The sequence below is a fragment of the Chrysochloris asiatica genome, unplaced genomic scaffold (genome assembly GCF_000296735.1).
Source record: "Chrysochloris asiatica unplaced genomic scaffold, ChrAsi1.0 scaffold00026, whole genome shotgun sequence".
Lineage (NCBI taxonomy): Eukaryota > Metazoa > Chordata > Mammalia > Afrosoricida > Chrysochloridae > Chrysochloris > Chrysochloris asiatica.
In genome coordinates, this window is record NW_006408544.1 from 4,078,260 (window position 1) to 4,085,608 (window position 7,349).

Here is a 7,349-nt window from a genome sequence, read left to right on the forward strand (position 1 = left end):
GGGGGGTCTTCCTCTTTATCGCTGGCCCTCTCCTTTATGTCCTTCTCCAGGGATTGGTCCCTCTTGATAACATGTCCAAAGTATGAGAGACAAAGTCTTGCCATCCTGGCTTCTAAGGAGTTTTCTGATTGTATTTCTTCCAAGATAAATTTGTTTGTTCTTTTGGCAGTCCATGGTACTTTTAATATTCTTCTCCAACACCAACTTCAAATGCATTCATTCACACCACCACCAACACCCTCCACCTGCCTCCAACAGCACAATGATTAAATAGTTGACTGCTAATCAAAAGTTCCTTGGTTCAAACTCATCAGCCTGTCCCCAAGAGGAAAGACCTATCGATTGGTTCCTGTAAAGATTTCAGCATAGGAAATTCCATGGGTCAGTTCTACTCTGTCCTTTTGAGCCATTATGAGGTGGACTTGACAGTAAGCAACAGGGCCTACTTAAGCTCAGCTGTCTTTGGTGGTGTTTATGAATCATGTTTAGGAGTCATTGAGGCTTGGTTTCTTTCTCTGCAAGGGGAATTCCCAAGTGAGAGGACAGAAACCTGAATTAGAAAGGAAGACAACTCCTATTGCCCAAATTGTGGCCTCTGGGCCAAGCCCTACTCATGAATCATCTCAATTTGTTCTTTACTGGAGGAATTACTATGCTTTTTTAAAAAAAAAAAAAAAAGTTTTTACAGTGATTCTCAGAAGAAGCCAAAGAGTCGTGGCTGGAAAGGTACAGAGCCAGGCATGTAACCCAAGTCTAAGTCCAGAATCTGAACTCTTAACCATCTGTGCTGACAGGTAATGATCCCTTTCTCCTTAACCCACTTTCATCAATAAACCCAGCCAGGACATTTTATAGTCCCCAGGCACAGACCTGAAAGCTCTTTAGACACAAGGATGGCGAGGCTTCGTCTCTCATACTTTGGACATGTTGTAAGGAGGAATTAGTCTCTGGAGAAGGTCAGTGAAAAAGAGAAAGATCCCAACAAGAAGGATTGACACAGTGGTAGCAGCACATAATGATGATTGTGAGGAAGACACAGGACTAGGCAGTGTTTCGCTTGCTATGTTGTACATAGGGTACCTATGAGTTGGAACTACCCCGATGCCATCTAACAAGAAGAAGGAGAAGAAGACACAGGCCTGGAATCAGCTACTTTATTTTGGCTCCTTGTTTTTTCCTAAGGAACTCAGGTGGTATACTGGTTAAGAGCTCAACTGCTAATCACAAGTTGGTGATGCAGTCTACTCTGTATTGTAGGATCACTAGGATTTGGCTCAACAGCAATGTGTCTGGTTTTTTCCTCTCAAAGGTCTTGTGCCTCTACTCTTTGCTCCTTCAATTCATGTTCCATATTGCAGATTTTTCCAAAATGCAAATCCAATCATCACTGCTCACTTTAAGACAAATCTTGGTTTCATATTGCACTTAGGGATAGAGATTTCTACAAGTCTATTGCTCCATCCCTCCCACCCCACACAAAAAAAGTCTATTGCTACCAACTTGTCTTCCAACCTCATCTCCTTCCTCATCCCACATAGAGCCTCTGAAGCTGAACACAAATTGCTAGTTGTTCTTCAGATAGGCTCTAAATAAAGGTTCCTTGAATGACGACTAGCTTCTCCCTGGACTTTGCTCACCAGCTTATAGAGAGCCCCTCCCTCCTAGATGCTCTCTAGTCCTCCAGCTTAGATCTAATTTTTCCTCCTCAAGGAAGCCTTCCTCAACCTTCTCTCGTCTCAACAGCTGTTGCCAATGCCAGCTGTCCTTGAATACAAACAAAAGGTCATTAAAAAGAAAAGAACTAAATCGATGCTATAAGGGACCATTCTAAAACTTGCTCTTGAGTTTTGTGAAGCTAAAGAGAATGGAAGAGTTGAGGAGGTAAAAGAATTGAACAGAAAATTTCAAAGGGCAGCTCAAAAAGACAAAGTCAAATATTATAATGAAATGTGCAAAGATTGGAGTCAGAAAACCAAAAGGGAAGAACATGCTCAGCATTTCTCAAGCTGAAGAAAAAAAGTAAGCCTTGATTTGCAAGCTATGTAGATTAAGGATTCTATGGGCAAAATATTGAAAAGATAATGTAAGGAATCCACAGAGTTACTAAACCTCAAAGAAGTGGTGGATGTTCAACCATAGTGACCCTGCACAGGGTTTCCGAGGCTGTTAATCTTTACGGGAGCAGAAAGTCTCATCTTTCTCCCGTGGAGCAGCTGATAGTTTCGAACTGCTGACCTTGTGGTTCGCAGCCCAATTCGTAACCACTATGCTACCAGAACTCCTTACACCTCTTATTAACATGACCCATGGAGGGAGAGGGGCTGTGTGCTGATGATGGGCGGGGCGGGGGGGCGCAGGGGAAGGTTTGTAGTGTATACCCTCTGGTTGGTTGATGATGTGATGATGCATGGAGGGGATTGTAACCATGGCAATGAGACAATATACAATAGAATGAATGTAAGCCTAATGTTCTCCCATGTATACTATCACATAATTTACAATAAAACATTAAAAAATATATATTAAAAGGCAAGGGGAGCAGTTAGGGAAAGTGGAGGGATGGGAACAAGCAAGGCAGGGTGGAGATGGGGAGAGTGTTGACATATTGCAGGGATAGAAATTAATGTCACGAAAGAATTTGTGCATAAATTGTTGAATGGGAAACTAATATGCTGTGCTAACTTTTACCTAAAACACAATAAAATGTTCAACAACAACAAAAGAGGCACAACTCACACACAGGCACTGGATGGAATAATGTTTTACATAAAGTAGGACTCAGAAATGTTAAGCTTGTTAAAAGGTAGATGCAGTGTATCTGGGGCAGAAATGCAAACTCTGAGTCAGTTCCAACTCATAGCAACCATGCGTAGGGTTCCAAAGGAGCAGCTGCTGAACTTGAACTGTCAACCTTGCAGTTTAAATTGACCTTGCAATCTAGCACATTAACCCACAGTGCCACACCAGGACTCCCTGAGAAAGGTAGTCAAACTGAAATGGGACCAGCTCCAAGTTCTACATAGGAAAGAGACAGAACTAGGTCAACTTCAGTAGTGAGCATCAGTCTCCCATGGCCATTAGGTCTTGCTCAGCAGCCAATGTAGAGACACTTTGTACACACCTTTCTTGTGGTGTAGGCAAAGGACCTCATCTGCTCACTACTAGGCACAATATAAGAGAGGAGTTGGCCAGGTACCATATAATACACACATTGAATTAAGCAGTTCCTGGGAACGTTGACATGTGCTCAGAGTAAGAGGGAAGAGATATGTTGATAGGTCACCAGTCACCCTGGGACGTGTTTATACAATTTCACCCCACACTCACATTCCATTAAAGATGCCAGACTGGTCCTAAGCACAAGATTAATTCATGGGTCACAGGTAAAGGCAGCCCACTACTCTGAGACTATCCCTTCCACAGTTGTGAAATATGAACATTTACTGTGCCTATGCTAGGTTTTAAAGAGGATGTATGGCTGATGTCCTTGAGATGTTATAGTCTTTTAAGAGGATGATACTAATGCACATAATATAACTAGAAAACAATTTAAAATGTATGCAGAGTAAACTGGAATGTTGATGTTGTTGTTAAGTGCCGTCAAGTCGGTTCCGACCCATAGCGACCCTGTACAGGGTTTCCGAGGCTGTAAATCTTTACGGGAGCAGAATGCCTCATCTTTCTCCTGCAGAGAAACTGGAATATCACAAATAAATGCCAAAAGTAAAAAAAAAAAAAAAAAGTGATGGTATTGAAGGGCTAAGTCCAAGATGCACTGAAGGCATTGGCAAAAAACAAGGCTCCAGGAATTGATGGAATACAAATTGAAATCTTTCAACAAACTGATGCAGCACTGGAGATGCTCACTTATCTATGCCAAGAAATTTGGAAGACATCTACCTAGCCAACCAATTGGAGGAGAATATTTGTCCTCCTTCCAAAGAGAAGTAACTCAACAGAATGCAGAAACCATCAAACAGTATCATTAATATCACATGCACATAAAATTTTGCTGAAGATAATCCAATAATACATTAACAAAGAACTTGCAGAAATTAAAGCCAGATTCAGAAGAGGTTGTGGAAGTAGGGATACCATTGCTGATGTCAGATGGATCTTGCAGAGAAGGCCAGAAAGATGTTTGTTGTTGTTAAGTGCCTTTGAGTCGGTTCCCACTCATAGCAACCCTGTATAGGGTTTCCAAGGAGTGGCTGGTGAGTTTGAACTGCTGACCTAGTGGTTCAGTGCTTTATCCCACAGTGCCACATGAGAATTTGTGCTTACCTGTGCTTTATTCACTATGCAAAAACTATCTATCTATAGGCAAACTATAGATAGGTAACATGGGAAGGATGGGTATTCCAGAACACTTAATTGTGCTCATGAGGAACCTGTACACAGACCAGAGAGATAAAGAGTGATTTAAAATCTGGAAAGGTGTCTGCCAGGGGTGTATTCTTTTACCATATCTATTCAATCTGCATGTTGAGAAAATAATCTGAGAAACAGGATTATATAAAGAAGAACGTGACATCAGGATTGGAGGAAGACTCATTAACAACCTGTGCTATGCAGATGATACAACCTTGCTTGCTGAAAATGAAAAGTACATAAAATACTTGCTGATGAAGATCAAAGATCACAGCCCTCAATATGGGTTTCATCTCAATGTAAAGAAGGCAAAATTCCTCACTGGGGAGAAGTGCAGCTAGATAGCTCCTTAGAATCCAGGATTTGTTGTTGTTGTGATGTGCCGTGGAGTCGGTTCCGAATCATAGCTACCCTACACAGGATTTCCGAGGCTGTAAATCTTTCCCGGAGCAGCCCGCCTCATCTTTCTCCTGTGGAACAGCTGGTAGTTTCGAACTGTTGACCTTGCGGAATCCAGTATAGTGAGATTTTTATCTCTTATACTTCAGGCATGTTATCAGGAGAGACCAGTCCCTGGAGAAGGACATCATGCTTGGAAAAGTAGAGGGTCAGTGTAAAGATGGGGAGGAAGAATGCCCCAACAAAATGGGTTGACACAGAGACAGCAGGGATGGGCTCAAACAACAAATGTGAGGACGGTGAAGGAACTGGGCAATGTTTCATTCTGTTGTGCATAAGAAGCTCTGGTTATGAGTCAGGCTGCTAACCTAAAGGTCAGCAGTTCAAAACTACCAGCTGTTCCACAGGAGAAAGACAAGGTTTTCTGCTCCTGTAAAGATTTACAGCCTCAGCAACTTTATGCAGGGTCACTATGAGTTGGAACCGTCTCCATGGCACACCACCCTCACCATGAGCTAGAACCAACTGGAAAGCACCTACCCACAACAACAGAAGTCCTTTCTCTTTTAATTATGATTTTTACCTTGCTGGGGCAGATGTTAACAAAGGAAAAACACTGGAGTGATGAGAGGCAGCATCACAGAAATTGCTTTATTCTGGCCCCGAGGCAGACCAGATCTATAGCCACATTTTACTACCTAAGAGGGTCTAGGAGGCCAGGTACTGTAGTGGATTATGTATTGGGCTGCAGGTCAAACCCACCAGGCTCTCTGCTGGAGAAAGCTGAGGCTTTCTGCTCCAGTAAAGATTTACTGCCTGAGAAACGTATACAGGGTCGCTCTGAGTCTGGGGACAACATATGCTTAAAAAAGGTGCCATGTGTTTCATAGTTGAACTGTGCTCCCTAGGGTTTACAATGACTGCAATTTCTTCAGATCACCAAGCCTTTCTTCTCAGACATCGAGTCGTTTCCGACCCTGTATAAGGTTTCCGAGGAGGAGTGACAGACGAGTTTAATCCGCCGCCGACGTTGCGGTTCAAACCGATTTTGTGGTCCAGTGCTTATCCTACAGCGCCACACTCCTCTCAGCCACTCGGGTGGATTCAAATCACCAGTCTTTTGGTTCGCCTAACCTGCTTGGCTAAGGAGCTCTGGTAGCGTAGTGGTTACGAATCGGGCTGCGAACCTTAAGGTCAGCGGTTCGAAACTACCAGCTGCACCGCGGGAGAAAGATGAGGCATTCTACTCCCGTAAAGATTTACACCCTCGGAAACCCTATACAGGGTCGCTACTCGATGGCACATAACAACAACAACAACCTGCTTGGCTAAGGAGCTCTGGGTAGCGTAGTGGTTACGAATCGGACTGTGAAGCACAAGATCAGCAGTTTGAAACTACCAGCGGTTCCGCTATCTGCTTCCGTAAAGATTTACAGCCTCGGAAACCCTGTCTGTATAGGGTCGCTATGAGTCGGAACCGACTCCACGGCACATAACAACAAACCTTCTGCACATAACAACAAACCTTCTGGGCTACTCAGGGAATCGCAAAATATTCTTATTGTTGTTAAATGCCATCCAGTTGGTCCGATTCATTGTTGTTACGTGACATCGACTAACAGCGACCTTGTATGGGGTTTCCGAGGAGCAGTAGGTGGGTTTGAACCAGACCTTGAGGTAGGAGTCCAGCGCTTATCCTACAGCGCCACACCATTTAGTTTTCTTATCTGAATGTGGTGAAGTAAAAACAAGGCGCTGCGGGATAATGCGCTGGACTGTACGTTAGGCGGTTCAAGCTCACCAGCCGCTCCTTGGAAATCCTACACAGGATCGCTATGGTTCGGAACATTCTCGAAGGCACTTAATAACAACAACCGCTTTAGAGTTGTAGAGAGAAGTGGACCTAAGGTATGCAAAATACTGTTCCTAGCAGTTAATTGTAGGCTATTCTTATTCTAATTACGTACTCAAAAGGGGAAGTTGTTTCCTAAAACTTTAAGGAATTCTCCGAGCACTGTCCATGGTATGTGGATTGCGCTCTGGGTGGTCACGCCAGCCATCCTTTTCAGTTCCTTTCCTCAGACGACCCCAACATTTCCTGGGCCGGAGCATAAATCCGCAGCGGATCAACCAGAGTAAACTAGGTTCCTCAATTCTCCAGCCCAGGTTCCCACATCCACCCACCAGCCTCTTGATTGGGGTCTGCTCCGCAGCGCCCCCGGCGGCCTGTCCGGAAGTGCCGTAGTCCGCGGTAGACCTGAGGCAGGCTGGAATCCCACGTGCTCCAGGTCGCCGTCGCCAGGCACCGCCCTCTGGCTAGGAGCAACGTGGACTACAATCCCCAGAGTGCACAGCGGTAGGGCCTTGACTCGATGGGGACCTCAGGCGACGCGCCGCTCCGACGCCTGCTCGGGGTCGCGCGGGCTGGCGCGAGGACAGGGCCAGAGACCCGGAATGAGTTTCCATGCAGTTCCGCTGGGCCGTGCTGGGCTGTGTCGGGTCGGACAGGGCCAGGGTAGGCAGGGGGACCTGAGTCGGCGGAGCCTGGGACAGGCGCTCGGGGCAGCCCGCTCTTCGCC